Consider the following 17,166-nt stretch of genomic DNA (forward strand, 5'->3'; position numbering starts at 1 on the left):
TGATGATAAAAGTGGCTTGAAAGATGACGAAGGCACTGATAATTTGAATTGTTAGAAAGTTTGAGTAAAAAAGCATTCTCTCTAAATAAATATTTCACATGTGATTTTGAATATGTGTTGCTGAATAATATTAGGCTTATATTTTCACTAAATTGGTAACTACTTAAAGTAGACATTTGACTATTCATATATATGAAGTCAACCGAAAACCATTTTTTTTAGTTCTCTTTGGGAAAACAAGGCACTGCTTTTTTTTTTTAAGATTTTATTTTTATTTATTCATGAGAGACCAGAGAGAGAGAGAGAGAGGCAGAGGCAGAGGGAGAAGCAGGCTCCCCGCTGAGCAGGGAGCCCAATGCGGGACTCAATCCCAGGACCCCCAGATCATGACCTGAGCCGAAGGCAGACACTTAACCGACTGAGCCACCAGGCGCCCAACAAGGCACTGCCTTGTATTTGGGCACATATATTAAAATTTGCAATACATTCTATTAAGTGTTGTTTATTAGGTATTAGCAGACAAGATGGGCTGATAGGAGCTTGGTGTATATAGAGAACAAGAAGAAAACTAGCTGAAACAAATGATTATATACTAGGAATAGTTTATCTATTCATTAACCTCACAATTATTGAGCATCTCCCCCAGACCAGCCATTGTTCTTATTTCTCAGAGTAAGTCAGAGGTCAGACAGGTAAAGATTCCAGCCCCAGTATAGTTTACGTTATAAAATGATCAAGAGATATGTTTGGAATACTAAAGTGAGGCTGCGTTCTGGGGGCCTCCTGTGTGAAGACTAGAGATTTAGATTTGACTGGAAAGGATTAGAGAGTCCTACCATATTTTGCCCAAAGGAATGACAAGATGAAGATGATGTTTTATAAAAATTATTCTGGAGTGGTGTCCAGGATGGATCAGAATAGGAAGAGGCTGGAAGTTAAGGATACCAAAAAGGTTATCATAAGAATCTGGACAAGAGGGGCGCCTGGGTGGCTCAGTTGTTGAGCGTCTGCCTTCGGCTCAGGTCATGATTCCAGGGTCCTGGGATCGAGCCCCACATCAGGCTCCCTGCTCTGTGGCAGGCCTGCTTCTCCCTCTCCCACTCCCCCTGCTTGTGTTCCCTCTCTCGCTGTCTCTCTCTCTGTCAAATAAATAAATAAAATCTTTAAAAAAAAAAAAAAAAGAATCTGGACAAGAGCTATGAGGAACCACTAGAATGTCCCAAAATGGTGACCACCTTTACATACTCCTTTTGAAAATGTGAAAGTGTGAAAATGGGAATCAGATTTGAGCTCCCAAAACCCATGTCATTTAGTTAGTCATCAGAATTTGGTGTTGGGACGCCTGGGTGGCTCAGTTGGTTAAGCGACTGCCTTCGGCTCAGGTCATGATCCTGGAGTCCCGGGATTGAGTCCCGCATCAGGCTCCCTGCTCGGCAGGGAGTCTGCTTCTCCCTCTGACCCTCCTCCCTCTCATGCTCTCTGTCTCTCATTCTCTCTCTCAAATAAATAAATAAAATCTTTAAAAAAAAAAAAAAAGAATTTGGTGTTCATTTTACAAACATTTGGGGGTCCACTCTACAGCCATTCTACTAGATTCTAGGAAAATAAAGGCAAATAAGGGGCAGGTCTTTCCCTCAAAAAGTTCAGAGGTTTAATAGAGAAGATTCCATTCAAAAATTAGTGTGCTATAACATGATAGGTGCTGTAACAGAGAAAATGTCCAAGGCACAGTGAGAGTTAAAAGGAGTAGTAATTGATAAATTCTGGTGGTGGGGGGTGGGGCATCCAGATGAAGAGAAATCAGGTTTGAACTAGATCATGGAATATAAATTGGAGATTGCCTGGCAGTCAAGAACTGGAAGTAAGGGCTTTGTAAGAAGGAGCAGCATGTCCAAAGATAGGAAAGACTGAAACTTCAGGAAAACAAATCTCTTTTTTTTTTTTTTTTTAAGATTTTATTTATTTATTTGACAGAGAGAGAAACACAGCGAGAGAGGGAACACAAGCAGGGGGAGCGAGCGGGAGAGGGAAAAGCAGGCTGCCCACGGGGCTGAGCAGGGAGCCCGTTGCGGGGCTCGATTCTGGGACCCTGAGATCAGGACCTGAGCCGAAGGCAGACACTTAACGACTGAGCCACCCAGGGGGCCCAAGAAATCTTTTTTGCTAGGAGAAATACTAACCGCAGTGATCTGCCAACTTTAGATACTAATTCATTGAGTTTGACAGGCTGCCTTTGGCAGGTTATTCTCCCAAGGCACTAAAATAAAAAAAATCCCAGGATGAAAGAGTTTTAATAACCAGTACTTAATACAATTTTATGATACCCTCTCAGAATTCTGAGTGAGATGAAAACTTAATTGCATTTTTTTCTTATGTATTAAAAATGTTGTTTTGGGGGGTGGGTGGTGGGCCTGGGTGGCTCAGTCGGATCCCAGGGTCCTGGGATCCAGCCCGTGTTGGGCTTCCTGCTCAGCAGGGAGCCTGCTTCTCCCTCTCCCTCTGCTGCTCCCCTTGCTTGTGCTTTCTCACTCTCTCTCTGTCAAATAAATAAATAACAAATCTTAAAAAAAATGTTGTTGGGGGCCATGTGGCTGGCTCAGTTGGTAGAGCGTGTGACCCTTGATCTCAGGGTCGTGAGTTCCAGCCCCACACTGGGTGTAGAGATTACTTTAAAAAATAAAATCTTAAAATATATACATATATATATATTTTTAAATAGGCTCCACACCCAACACGGGGCTTGAACTCATGACCCTGAGATCAAGAATTGTGCACTCCACTGACTGAACCAGGCAGGCATCCCCCCAAAATAAAAGTAAATAAAATAAAAATGTTGTTGGGGCGCCTAGCTGGCTCAAAGAGCATGAACCTCTTGATTTTGGGGTCATGAGTTCAAGCCCCACATTGGGTGGAAATTACGAAAACAAAATTTTTTTAAATCTTTTAAAAGGAAGAGAACACAGAATACTATAACATTCATTTACGTATCTACCACCTAAAGTTCCATTTCATTCCCTTCCTGAGCATCCTCTTTATATCAGTCCACTTTTAATACTTTGAATATATATATTATAATATATAATTGCATATTGAATATAACATATGTATGAACATAGTAATATAATATATAATTATATATTGAATATAGTAATGTGTATATATATCTTTGAACATACATATATATCTGCACAAATAGTATATGGACTTTAAAAAAAATTTTTTTAAGATTTTATTTGAGAGAGAGAGAGAGAGAGAGAGAGAACGAGCGGGGGGAGGGGCAGAGGGGGAGAGAGAGAGAAAGAAGCAGACCCCCAGGACCCAGAGATCATGACCCAAGCCGAAGGCAGACGCTCAACCAACTGAGCCACCCAGGCACCCCTAATGTTTTAAAAATTCATGCACAGTTGACCTTGAACAACATGGGTGTGAACTGCACAGGTCCGCTTTATTCAATAAATGCAGTACAGTACTGTAAATGTATTTTCTCTTCTTTATGATTTTCTTTTTTTTTTTTTTTTTAAAGGTTTTATTTATTTGACAGAGAGAAAGACAGCCAGAGAGGGAACACAAGCAGGGGGAGTGGGAGAGGGAGAAGCAGGCTTCCCGCAGAGCAGGGAGCCTGATGTGGGGCTCGATCCCAGGACTCTGGGATCATGACCTGAGCCGAAGGCAGACGCTTAATGACTGAGCCACCCAGGCGCCCCTTCTTTATGATTTTCTAAATAACATTTTCTTTTCTCCAGCTTACTTTATTGTAAGAATACAGGCTATAACACAAAGAACATACAAAATATGTATTCATTGATTATGTTTTTGGTAAGGCTTCTGATCACTAGTAGGCTATTAGTTAAGTCTGGGGGGAGTCAAAAATTATACATGGATTTTTGGGGTTCCTGGGTGGCTCAGTGGGTTAAACATCAGATTCTTGATTTCGGGGTTATGAGTTCAAGTTCCATGTTGGGTATGGAGCCTACTTAAAAAATATAGATATATTTTTTTCTATTTTTTTTAAAGATAAAAAATCAAAAGTGGGGAGTCCGCTTGAGATTTCTCTCCCTGTCCCTCTGCTCCTCCCCTCCTCAAGCACGTGCACACGCTCTCTCTCTAAAGATAGATAAATCTTTTAAAAAAAGTTATACATGGTTTTTTGTCTGTGTAGGTCTAACCCCTGTGTTATTCAGAGGTCAACTATAATTGGTTTCATGTGGCATTTTTTTTTCATTTTATTTATTTATTTATTTGAGAGAGAGAAACAGAGATAGCAACAGAGACAGCGAGAGAGAGCATGAGAGGGTAGGAGAGGGAGAAGTAGGCTCCCTACTGAGCAGGGAGCCCGACATGGGGCTTGATCCCAGGACCCTGAGGTCATGACCTGAGCCAAAGGCAGACGCTTAACTGACTGAGCCACCCAAGCGCCCCTTCCTGTGGCATTTATTTTTATTTCCCTCAAATTTGTTTTCAAAATTCATCCATGTAGACCAAATTCATTAATTTTAGCTGCTGTGTGTGGTATTCCATCACATGAATACACTCCAATTTGTTATTCTATTTGTTACTAAAAACATTTATGTTGTTTTCAATGTTTCATTATTACAAACACTGTCTTGTAGGGAACATCATTGAACAAATTTCCTTGTTCTTATGTATGAAAGTTTCTCTTAAGCAGTGTTTTCAGAGTGTTTTTTTTTAAACCATAACTCATAGTACAAAATACATTTTCTTTCAAGGCTCATTTCATATATGAAATAAAAGTTTAGTGAAGTAATATCTACTTAGGTTATATGAACTCTATTTCCTTTCTATTCCATTTTTGTAAACTGCTGGACATGACTCACTAAATTGATTTCCTGACCCACTCTTGGATTGAAAACACAGCTCTAAGGCAATAGACTTTCTGCATCAAAGGACATATACATTTTAGACTTGAGTAAATATTGCCAAGTTGCTCTCCAAAGTGGTTGTGTCAATTTTATAGAATATGCAAGTCCTAGTTTCTCACCAACACTTAAATGGTCAGACTTTTAAATTATTGCTAATCCAATAGATGTGAAATGATTCTCATTGTCAGTTTACTTTGCATTTTCCTGGGTACTGGAGAGGTGGAATAGATTTTTACGTGGTTATTGGTTATTTGAATGTCTTCTGATAATTATCTATTTATACCTTTTGTCCATTTTTCCACTGGGTTGTTTATCTTTCTTTTGTTATTATTAGTTTATAGGAATCCTTTCCAGATGCTAGATAACCAATCCTTTTCTGATATGCATGTGTGTTGCAGATACTTTTCCCTGTCTCCTCATCTGTCATTTGTATTTTAACCTTATGTAAGATACCTTTTGAGGGGCCCCTGGTTGGCTCAGTTGGTGGAGCACGTGACTCTTCATCTCAGGGTGGTGAGTTCAAGCTTCACATTGGGTGTGAAGCCTACTTTAAAAAAAAAAAGATGTCTTTTGCGTACGAGTTTTTAATATTTGTTATAGACAGTTTCATCAAAATTGGCTATCATAACTTCTGCTTTTTCATAATTTGATCTTTTATTTTTAATTTTTAATTTTTTTATTTTTGAAAGATTTCTATTTATTTATTTGTCAGAGAGAACAAGCACAAGCAGCGGGAGCGGCAGGCAGAGCAGGCAGAGGGAGAAGCAGGCTCCCCACTGAGCAAGGAGCCCGATGCGGGACTTGATCCCAGGACCCTGGGATCATGACCTGAGCTGAAGGCAGACGCTCAACTGACTGAGACACCCAGGCGTCCCCATAATTTGATCTTTTAAATTCTATCTTAAGATCATAAAAATATTCTATATTTTTTCAGATAATTTTGAAGGTTTTGTTTTACAATTTTAGGTCTTTTATTCACCTGGAGTTCATTTTTGCCTGTTCCTTTTCTGTCTTTGAAACATGTGGGGCTCATCATTTGACTCTATCACATGTCTCATTTCAGTAATTGTCTCTGGCACCCTAGGCATCTTGAACTCCTCCTCCCTCTAAGTCTTTCTCTTAGAAATAACAAAATGGGAACATAAATTATCTCCAGGCTAAGAAAAGTAGCTGTTTGAAGGCCTATAAAGAAGAAGCAAGTGGCAAAAATGAGGTAAAGGGAGTCATTGAGAGGAATCTCTGCAAAAGATGATACACAAGGATGGTTCATCCTTCACAGCAGGAACCTGAGGATCCTGGAAGAAGAACTGGGTTTGCAGGGAGAAAGAAGTGTGTCTCAGAGAGCTGGCTCTGAAGGAGAGAGACTTCTGACAGGATCCTTGTGTCCTACTTTTGAAGCCCTTCCACATCTACCCCATCTACTTTCTTTTTTATTTTATTTGTTTGAGAGAGAGCACAGAGCAGGGGGAGAGGGATAAGCAGACTCCCAACTGAGCAGGGAGCCCGATGCGGGACTCCATCCCAGGACGCTGGGATCATGACCTGAGCCGAAGGCAGATGCTTAACCGACTGAGCCACCCAGGTGTCCCCCCGCTATTTTATTTCTCATCCCTACCTGCAAGTCCTGTGAGCTTCTTCTGTCTTGCACTAGAAGACTGTGAAATTAAGGCATGTTAAGAGTCACATGGAAGTTGGTGAATCTGAGATTAGAACCTAAGTCTCCTGGCCATCAAACTGAAAGGTTTCAGCTGAGTCCAGTGGAAACTAGTTTGCAAGAAAAGACTTACAAGAGAGGAGGTTAGCATTTCCAGACGAGCAGCAGTTCAAAATTACAACAGGTAGCCTTTGATTTCTAGTGTAATTTACAGTCATAATCATCATCAAAAAGCCTTTATCAGTGCCTGCTTGTAATGGGCAATTAAGGTAGACACTGAACTAAATTTAGAATATATTTTTCATGAACATGGTCTAAGAATTCATATTCTATAAAAATTAATATAAACAGATAAGCAAAGGACATATCCATCTGACAAAAAAAAAAAAAAAGGTAGACCAGTCTAGCTACTGGGGACAGTAAAGAATTAACATCAAACATGCCAGAACTCAGGTCAATTCAAGGATAAGGACATCGCTGGATGAAGTGCAGTGCCAAGTAGGGATTGGTTATAGGGGTTCCAAGTTCAGGGAAACTGTCACCAATCAATTAGGGAGGGCGGGTCTTTTGCTTTCTGACTTCTCCCACTCCCTTCCACCCTCCACACACACACCCCACCCCAAGCTTTTCTTCTTCCAGGGGACATAACCATAACCCTTGCTAAAGACTGAGATCAGAGGAATTTTTCCTTTGTGTTAGTCCTTGACTTTGGATAAGGGACCTTTACCCAGCATCAGCAGGAACCACCCTCAGGAGCCACTTTGTGCTGCCTGGCACGTCCACAGCAATTAGAGCAAAAGGACAGAGGTAAGAAAACTAGAGGGAAGTTCTCCCCACCCAGCGTTGGTAGGGTCACCCAGGACCTCTACCACCAGTCTTGGTATTCACTGTGGTACATGGGTCATTATCCCCACTAGCACCATTTACTGACCTTCCCCCGGGTCCAATTTCTGTTGTATTGTGAAGTTAAACAAAAGAAACCATGAAGTCTTTCGAAACTAATTCTATTCAGCTTTAGAAACTTGGTCATTCTGAATCTGTCATTCTGAATCTCTGACCCCACCCCTACAGAAGACTCCCCATTAATCTCTTTTTCAGTCCGGGTGACTCAGGTAGGGCTGACCACACCCCCTAGCTCTAAGGGTCAGCTTGTGTCCCAGGCACCCCCGGGCACTGTTTTCAGCTCATGATACCTACCCATGCTAGGTATCAGACAGAGCCCTCCCTGACACTTCTGCTGGAATAGTAGGAAAAGAGATACTCTAACCTGCAAGCTGTGAGGATGACATCAGTCCAGAGCAGATGGTGGCTATTGTTCCACCGTACAAGGAAAACCTGCTTGAGAATGAAATCGTGCTAGGACTGGTTCGGAGCCCAGAATGGGAGAGATTTAGAAAGAGACAGGTGGACAGTCGCTTGGCAATATTTGAGTCCTCAGATCCAGCCCTGCTCAAAGCTAGATGTGCCTTTGGATTTCCCACTTATGTGAGTGATTCAGTTCCCTTTGAGCACAACCAGTCTGAATGGGTTTCTGGCTGTCACTCACAATCAAAAAACAAGACAAAAATCATGCCTAGTGCACATTTATTTTTTTTTTCCTAGTGCACATTTAACTGTATAATTTGTACCACATCAATTTTCACTTGTTTACTGAATAACGCATGCAGCAGGTTTTTACCTAAAGTTTTTGAACATTTTTATACCTCACAAAATAATCTCGTGTGTGTATATAAAACTTAAGTTTTAAAAAAGATTTTATTTGGGGCGCCTGGATGGCTCAGTTGGTTAAGCGTCTGCCTTCGGCTCAGGTCATGATCTCAGGGTCCTGGGATCGAGCCCCTCATCGGGCTCCCTGCTTGGCGGGGTGTCTACTTCTCCCTCTCCCGCTGCCTGCTCCCCCTGCTTGTGCTCTCTGTCGGGTAAATAAATAAAATCTTTAAAAAAAAATAAAAATAAAAAAGATTTTATTTATTTATTTGAGAGAGAGAGAGAGCGCGCGTGCCACATGCACGATGTGGGGGAGGAGCAGGGGCAGAGGGAGAAGCAGGCTCCCCGCTGAGCAGGGAGCCTAACATAGAGCTTGATCCCGTGACCTGGAGATCATGACCAGAGCCAAAGGCAGACACTTAACCGACTGACCACTCAGGCGCCCCTAGAACCTCATTTTAACACAATTATGTGAGGTGGGATATATGTTATTCTTTTAGTTGGTCAAACTGAAGCTCGGAGAAATCAAGCAGTTCATTCAGCATCACACAGCTAATAAACAGCAGAGCAAGAACTCTAATGTAGGTCTTCTGGCTCTAAATCCCAGGCCTATTCTATAGCTCTTCATCTGCTTAAGTATTTGTAGGGTTCTTCATGAATTTATTTTTTTGTCTCTCTTAATACAAGAGAAGCTCACTTAAAGACAGGACCTTGCTGTTTGCCTTGAGTCCCTGTTTTACTTCCTAGGGCAGCTTCCTGGTATGAATGGGACTCAGAGTAGGGGGTTGGCTCTCACTGATTGTAAGATTAGGGTTTGCCAGATCTGCTTCCTCTCATCAAGGAGCTTGTAATCAGCTGACTGAAATAATGCATATGTATTACAGTGGTGTTTTTCCACCTTTTTTGACTGCTATGGTAAGAAACTACACACACATTATTGAAGTTTAACGAAGCAATACCTATCTTAGTACTTGTGACAGTCTTTGATGTTTCCTATTTCATTTTTTAAAAATTCTGATTGTGACCCACTAAATTGATTTCATCATTCAATAAGATGGATTGAAACCCAGTTTGAAAAGCACTGTTACAGGTTATATATACGTAAAGTCAAATCCAAGCTGAAGTTCAATATAAGAAATGTTTATTGAGTGCTAAGGATGTGCTAAGTATATTGCTAGGTGCAGTGAATGATATAAAATAAAGTATGTATAGCTATATGACACTCATAATCTAGTGACAGAAATTAGAGAATAAACTCAAATAATTAATAAAAGGAAAAATATGAGCCCAAAAAAACCCCATAAAGACTCAGGAGCAGTAGAAGTCACATCCTGTGAGAACCAGGAAAGGCTTTAAGGAGCAGGTAGCATTTGAGTTAGGTCTTGAAAAGTGGATACTAGAACTGCGAGTGGAGGTAACAGAAGGAGCCAGAGCTAGGGTCAGGCAAAATGTTTGGGAAAGAAAGAATATGAAATTCAATTGGAATGAAGGGTTTGCATGGTGAAGAAATAGAAGATGAGGTGGAAAGAAGGCTGAAACCATGGTGTGAGGAACTTTGATTGTCAGATGAAGTCTATTCTGTATTTAAATGTGGTATGTGTGTAAAACATCCTCCACATGGCATGAAGTAGCACTCAGTTAATATGACCTCCCCTTTCCTTCTTTACTCTGCAGGCAATAGGAAGTTTCTAAGTGGGGAAGAGAAATGGTCAGGTTGATTGGGGAAATTGAGGCTGTTGAGGTCAGCGCTGTGGAGGCCCAAGCAAAAAGGTAGCAGTTGAAATAGAAGACAATTGACCTTGTGCAGGGAGGCAACAGTAACTGGCATTATTATATGTGAGGGAGGATGAGGAATCCATGATGACTTTCAATTTTTAAGTCCCAAATACTGGGAATGTAGGGAAATTGTAAGAAAACCTGGTTTGAATAGAAAGGAGGATAGTTAGGAATGTTGACTTTCTAGCTGGACAACCAGGGAGAAAGTCCAAGAGGCAGTTGTAGCTTGGGAAAAGAGGGTGCAGGGAATAACGGCCTTTGGGAATCACTGTCAAGAAGGTGAAATGGTGCCATGGCTATGAAGCGATGTGACCATAGCCTTGGAGTCCTCCCTGAGGATACACCAGTGAACATGACAAAGTCCTGGCTCTCAAGGAGAAATATAAACCATGAAAACAATTCAGTGGGGTAGTGCTATGGAAAAGGGAAGAATACAGCATAGTGCATCATAGGACTACATAGAAGACAGGCCTCACTCAGACACTGGGCTCATGGAAGGATTTTGGAGGAAGAAGCATTTAAAGTAAGACCTCAGTGGTGAGTAGGAGTTAGCCAGGTGAAGGATGCATAAACCAAGAATGTTCCAACAGAAGCACAGCATGTGAAAAGATGGGGAGGCAAGAAAGAACATTGGTACATTTGGGGAGCAAAAACATAGAGGGAGCATCCTTATGAGGTTGGTATCATACCCAGTTCAGATAAAGAAATGAAACACAAAGATTTAATAACATACCCATGGTTTCCCAGCTGGTTAGACCTGGAACCCAGGTCTACTTTACTCTTAAGAGGTTGTTCTTTCCATTATTCTAACCTGTCCCACAAATGTCTCTAATGCTGGGTGGGTCCTGCTACTATTACATTGAAGTTGCTGAGATTAGGTACAGTTAGAGGACTAAGGATTGAACCTAAGGAATGCCTACATTTAAGGAATAGGAGGAAGGAGAAGAAAAACAGCAATTGAAGAAAGTCGAGGAAGAGCAATCCAAATAGGAGAACTAGGGACGCCTGGCTGGCGCAGTCAATTAAGCGTTTGACTCTTGGTTTTGGCTCAGGTTGTGATCTCAGGGTTGTGAGATCCAGCCCTGTGTCAGGCTCTGTGCAGAGTCTGCTTGAGGTTCTCTCTCCCTCTCCCTCTGCCTCTCCTGCTCATGCTCTTTTCTTCTCTCTCTCTCTAAAATAAATCTTTAAACAAAACAAAACAGAACTACCCAGCGAACAGAGCATGATGGATTCCAAAGACAGAAAGAGCTGGAAGAGGAGTGGTACAACATTTCGAATGTGGCAAGAGCTGAAGAGTTTGTGGGTTCTGACCATAGATGGTCAATGATGATATCACTTAGCTAACAAGAAAGTAATTTCCAGGGTGGATCAGAAAGGGTGGAAAAATAAATGAGTGTTCAGGAAGTAGAGTGAGTGCAGATCACTTTTTCAGAAACACTGATTTTGGGTTACAGGAAGAATTAAGAAGAGAAGCCAACTCAGATGGAGGTAGCGGGTTTATTAGGAAGTGATCTTGAGATCACCAGTAAGGGAAGGGAAGGAAGCAAATCTGCACAGAAGGAGAAGCTGGGCTGTGACATAGGACAAAGGCTCAGCCAACCTTCAGAGCTGTCCCTGGTTGGGATGAAAAGGCTGAATCTTTATACTCCCATGTAAATCAGTCATTCATCATGGGCTGCCTGAGAAAGGCGCATGACAGGACAGCTGAGGGCCATCTGCCAGCAGCATTCCCACTTCAAACAGCTGGAGTCCTAAGTCCTTCATTCTCAAAGGGGGTCCTGCCTGTGCATTCCAGCGTTTATCACAGGAATAGCCTTACAAGGCTAACAGAAGTCAAGGGAGGAATATTTTTAGGATTGGTAAGACTCAACTTTGGAAATAGATACATAAATAGAAACAGATATATCTTAATTATTATTTTGTAATGCCCTGTCAGGCAACATGTCAGCCATAACATATTAAAAAGTGCGCTAATACATTTATGAAACACCTCCCATATATCTGGCCTTTGTTAGCAGCAGATGTACAAAGATAAGATAATCACCCCTATTGAGAAGTTTACAGTTTATTATTGTTATTTTTAAAGATTTTATTTATTTGACAGAGAGAGAGACAGCGAGAGAGGGAACACAAGTAGGGGGAGAGGGAGAGGGAAAAGCAGGCTTCCCGCACAGCAGGGAGCCCGATGCAGGGCTCGATCCCAGGATCCTGGGATCATGACCTGAGCCGAAGGCAGACGCTTAACGACTGAGCCACCCAGGCACCCCGAAGCTTACAATTTAGTGGGAGAAGAAGAATGTACAAAAACAATAACCTGGTAAGGGGCTATGCTTATCTTATTTGTGCTTGTATCTGTACCACCCCATGTATGCCTAGCACATAGTAGGCTCTCAAATATACAGAGAATGAGCCAGTGGTAGAGTAAAATAAGAGGTCCTTGGGTAGAAGACAAAATGTAGGGCTAATACTGCCTGGAGGAGTCAGGGGGGTATATTTTAAGGGAAGCTTAAATAATAATAATAATGATGGTGATGTTTTCCAGGTAAGGAAGGCGAGGGGTGGGAGGAGTTAAATTCCAGGCAGCTGTTTCAGGGAAAACAAAAGCACCAAAAAGAATACTTGGAGAGTGAGTAGAAGGTAAGTATGGAAAGAAAAGTCTTCTATTTCAATAAAGGGCACACATGATGCAAATACATATTAACATCTACACAGAAATGAGTTGGCTAGGGTGGTAATGTGAAATGTTCAGGGAAGAACTTACAATAGGATGTTACGAAAGATCATTTTTGAGCTAGATTTAAATGAAAGGGAATTGTTTTAGATGTACACAATAGAGGCAGTACGGTGTGGTAGTTGAGTGCTGGTTCTTGAAGAACAGATTTGTGTTCAAAGACTGGCTCTACCACTAACTAGATGTATGTACTTAGGCAAGAAACCTTCCTAAGACTTAGGTTCCTAAATTGCAAAATATAGTTCCTGCCTTACAAATCTCTTGTGAGGATAATTCATGTTTGTGACGTTAAATATGGTGTTTGATATAGATACATAAGAATTTAATTAATGTTGTCAGTAGGAATTGCAGACCTGGAATATATATGAGTGGAGTGTGTATGTTGGGAGAAACTGCTGAGAAAGGAAACAGGAGATGTGGTAGAGTCTCATTGTAAAATCCATTCCTATTTTTGGAATTCCTCAAACAGGGCTTTTTCCTTCAACATTTTAGTTCGTGGATGATTTCATATGAACTTCTATTTTCCTGTGAAGCGACAAATTGGTGGCCAACCCCATCTAAGGCAGCTCTATATTAGAGACATTGTCTGAGGTAGAACAAGGACAGGGAGCAGGTCAAGTTGTAATGATATGACTTTTAGTGCAGAGATCTTCATCTGGGTCCAGGGCAAGAGATCATAGATCCTTCTACTGACCCTATGACTGTTCTGAGTAGGAAGCAGAGCCACTTGCTAGAAGCCTACTTTGACTAATATAAATCTATTAGTCTTTTCTTTCTTTTCCATTCGAAGATTATTTCTTTCTATCATACATATTTGCATATGTTTCTTATGGTATTAAGCAGATTTTCTTTAAAACTATCAGGAAACTTTCTGAAGGCAGCCACTTCTTGCTCCCAGTATCCCACCTCATTCTCCTCACCTCCCCCTTCTGTCTCCTTTCCACCTGTGCCTCCAGCTGGCCTACTAAACTATTTGCCAGAGGCATCATTTCCTCATTCTTTCAGTTCCCCTCCTCCCAGATTGAGAAATTCTGGACTTGCTCTGGATTTGTTTTTCTACAGTCTCAGGGTTTTGTTTTTTATCTTTTTCTTTTCTATCAGGCACCCCAGTCCTGGGTTTGTATGACTTTGTGGTCGGCCTATGGATCACTGATTAACCAGGCTGATGCCAGCAGGTCCCTCAGATCCCAAGGAATAGACTAGGCGGTATTTTTACCTGCACGCTGAGACTCCTCATAATTGCATCAGTCTGCACGCACCTATGGAAAATACTAGTAGGCTGTTGGGCTTGGGGTTAATTGGTTTCAGCTCATACCTTAGGGGAGCAGAGTCCTAGCACACATGCTGGCCTGGTACAAGTGCCCAGACTGGCTTCACACTAAGGGGAGTGGCATCCTGAAGGAACGCAATTTCTTTTACTCCACCCCTTTCGTCCACTGGCACTCACAGGCCGGCCTCCAGCTCCTGCCAAACGGATCAAAGATGTAATCTTAGAATAAAAGTTTTCTTTCTTTAATATCCAGGAGTGGCCGATATATGATGCTTCCCTTTTCATGGCAGGTCAAAGATGAAATTTGATCAGGCTTTGAAGGGTGTGGCTTGCCTCTTGAAACTCGCCGCAGTGTCTTTACCAATGTGGTGTTGCTCGGGGCAGCCCAAAGTGCCCTTATTTAACCAAGGGAGGCGCACTTGTCTGCATATATAGAGGCAGGAGCCGACACTGGGAAAAGTCAAATCCAGTCGGCCCAATGAAGAAGCAACCTAAGACGGAGGAAGCTCCACACTGTGAGCTCAGTAAGTAGCCAGCAACTATGCAAAAGCCCAAGGAGATTGCTCAGCTGAGCAGACCTGGCAGGGTGACAAGAATGGCTCCAGCCATTTTACTTTCTAGTTGCAGCAGAGGTTCCCAAAGGAAAGGTTCTGGTCTGGAGGGACTTCATCAAGTCTTGCTGAAACTACCCAGGTGTTTTGTTGAGAGAATGTCAGAACTAATTATTGTGTGTGTTTTTTTTCTCTCCAGGAGAAATTCTGTATGGAAACCAGCCTGTATCAGATAACTGACGATGCTCGGCCCACTTTTTTTGTCCCTGAGTTTTTTACTTTGTACTTGATTTGGATTTTTCTTTTTGCAGTTCACTCTCCTATCATCCTCTCTTGGACTCTTTTTACTATCTATAAAATTTTCTCCCACCAGTTTTTACATGAAGAAAGAAGTTGGAGGGGTTGATGCTTTTCCTTTCTAGGTCTACAGTTTGGTCAAATAAGCTCGGTTATCTTTAATGTAAGCTGTAGGGGGGTGTCTAAGAATGTTTCTGGATGCTCTAAAGGACATTGTAGAAAGTGAGGGTGGCTTGTCAGACCATTTTTCTTCCTCTAAAGCGCTACTAGTCTGGCCATTATCTTCAGGGAAAGACTGGCGCGTGAGGTTGAGGCTGGGGCTGGAGTGGGTTTGCTTTTAGGTAGATAGAGATAAAGCCTGGGGGAAGAAGCGAGACAGACAGGTAGGATGGGATGGGAGTAGGGCACCTGATGCGGTGGAACTGGCCGCACTAGCTGATGTTCCGCGGTTCCTCCCAGGTGTGGATTGCTTTTGGTGAGGCTGCAGATACTATGATGTGACTCCAGGGACGAGAGGAGACGGTCCTGCCAGGTTGGCTAAACTTTATATAGTGGAGCCGTACCTCGTAGAGCAATGTCTACAGAAAAAAAGGGGCTCGACTGCCAGTATCTAATGTGAGGCAGCGGCTAACTACGGTAGGAAATTTAAGTGTCCCGGGAGCGCCCGCACCGTGGGAACTTCCGAATCCGCACTCCGCGAGTAGGACCCACGCAAGCCAAAGGCTCCACTGGAGGCACCTCCCGCCGAGGCCGCTGTGGCCCCGCCTCCAGCCTGACCCGGGGGCGGGCGGAGCCTCGGGACGCTGTCAGCTGGCCACGCGCGCCCGCAGCTACGGGGAATACGAGGAGTCCAGCCAATAGGAATGTGCAACTGCCGTCCTGTTGGCCAATCGCGGGGCGTGTGGGGGTTGGCCCGCTTGGCGCTAGCTCCGGGGATATGGAGCTGCCAGCGCGAGGGCATCTTGTCAGGTGGTTGCGGAGCGGGTAAGGCGACGGGCAGGCGAGGTCGGGGGTCACGCGACCGCGCCGCTTTCCCTAGGCGGGCCGGGAGGGCGCAGGGCGGCTAGAGGGTGGGCGAGGGAGCAGGCGCCGGGGCCAGTATGGGGTGCGCGGGGCGTCGTGCGGCACAGCGAGGGGCGGTGCGGGCCGGGAGGGCCTAAGGCGCGGGGGGCCAGACGGAGCCGCATTCTTCGAAGGAAGACGGAAAGCGGGGGTGGTGGGGGGGGGGCGGGAAGCAGACGCCTGAGGTTGTGGGGGCCTCGTCCCTTCCCCGCCGAGGCCTAGGAGAAATGGCCGAACGCCCGGCTGGACCTGCCGCCGCGCCAGAACCCGTGACCGAGGGTGCGCGAACCCGCTTCACGCCGCGGAGGAGGCGACGGGCACAGGGCAAGGTCCCGGCAGCCTCCTCCTTATCTGCAGAGCTCTGGGCCCGCGCCCGCTCCCTGGGCCTCCCGCCGCACCTCTCCAACAATAAAGTTCACTTTAGTGCAGCCGACATCCGTGGAGCGCTTTCCAGTGCAGGGCCTGGGGAGGCCGCTGAGTACTCGTGTGTTGATTGGTTTTAGGGCTGTTTGTGCGCCTGCCAGGTTCCAGGTACTATTATAGGGAGCACTGTAGCACAGGGTGTGTAAGTGGGGTGGATGCTCTCCGGCTGTTGGGTTTCCTGTATCCCTACTTTTAAAGCTGTCGCTTGTATTTTGATATTCGGTCTTCGGATTCCTTTCCACTTTTGATTCCCCCCGAGACCCCACTTCATGTATCCGAGGATTTCAAAGAGCTTCCTTAAGGGAGAAGTTGAGAAACCTGGGCTCAAGTTTTCCTGTGCATAAAATGAACATATTTTCATATTGTCTATTGCCTTCAGAGGAGTGCTATGAAGTTAAAGGAACGTGGCATATCTTTAAAGTGGAAAACAAAAGGAAAATTCTGTGGAAGGAGAGGCAAGGGCAGATAGGCTTCCAGAAACTTTTGCTGGCCATTAATTTTAGTGAATATTGGTGAAACCGGGGGCACTGTTTACCTTGACTCCTGTGAAATTGAAGGCCTACCAGTTCGCACCACTTCTTGGCTGTGTAACCCTTTGAGCAAGTTGCTTAGCCTCTTGGTTCTTTTGTTTCCAGGTACTTAAAATGGGGATTGATAATATCAGACTTACAGGGTTGTTGGTGAGTATAAAGTAACAATACACATAAGGTGCTTAGAACAGTTATTGGCATGTAGGAGTTTGTATTACTTATCTGTGCCTTCCTTCCCCTAAAGATTCCAAACTGAAGAATTCTGACATTACTACTTACTTAATC

At 43.5% G+C, this 17,166-nt stretch overlaps 1 protein-coding gene across 1 annotated transcript in view; it reads left to right on the top strand.

The window, feature by feature from the left end:
- The first annotated feature begins 15,750 nt into the window (after window positions 1–15,750).
- The window catches only part of SLC11A2 (solute carrier family 11 member 2), a 37,177-nt gene continuing 35,761 nt past the window's right edge, over window positions 15,751–17,166 (top strand). The window contains exon 1 of the mRNA XM_032420367.1: window positions 15,751–15,850. The gene's annotated coding sequence lies outside the window, so the exon portion shown is untranslated. The remainder of the gene's footprint in view (window positions 15,851–17,166) is intronic.

Source organism: Phoca vitulina, unplaced genomic scaffold (assembly GCF_004348235.1).
Source record: "Phoca vitulina isolate PV1807 unplaced genomic scaffold, GSC_HSeal_1.0 scaffold23, whole genome shotgun sequence".
In the NCBI taxonomy this organism is placed as follows: Eukaryota; Metazoa; Chordata; class Mammalia; order Carnivora; family Phocidae; genus Phoca; species Phoca vitulina.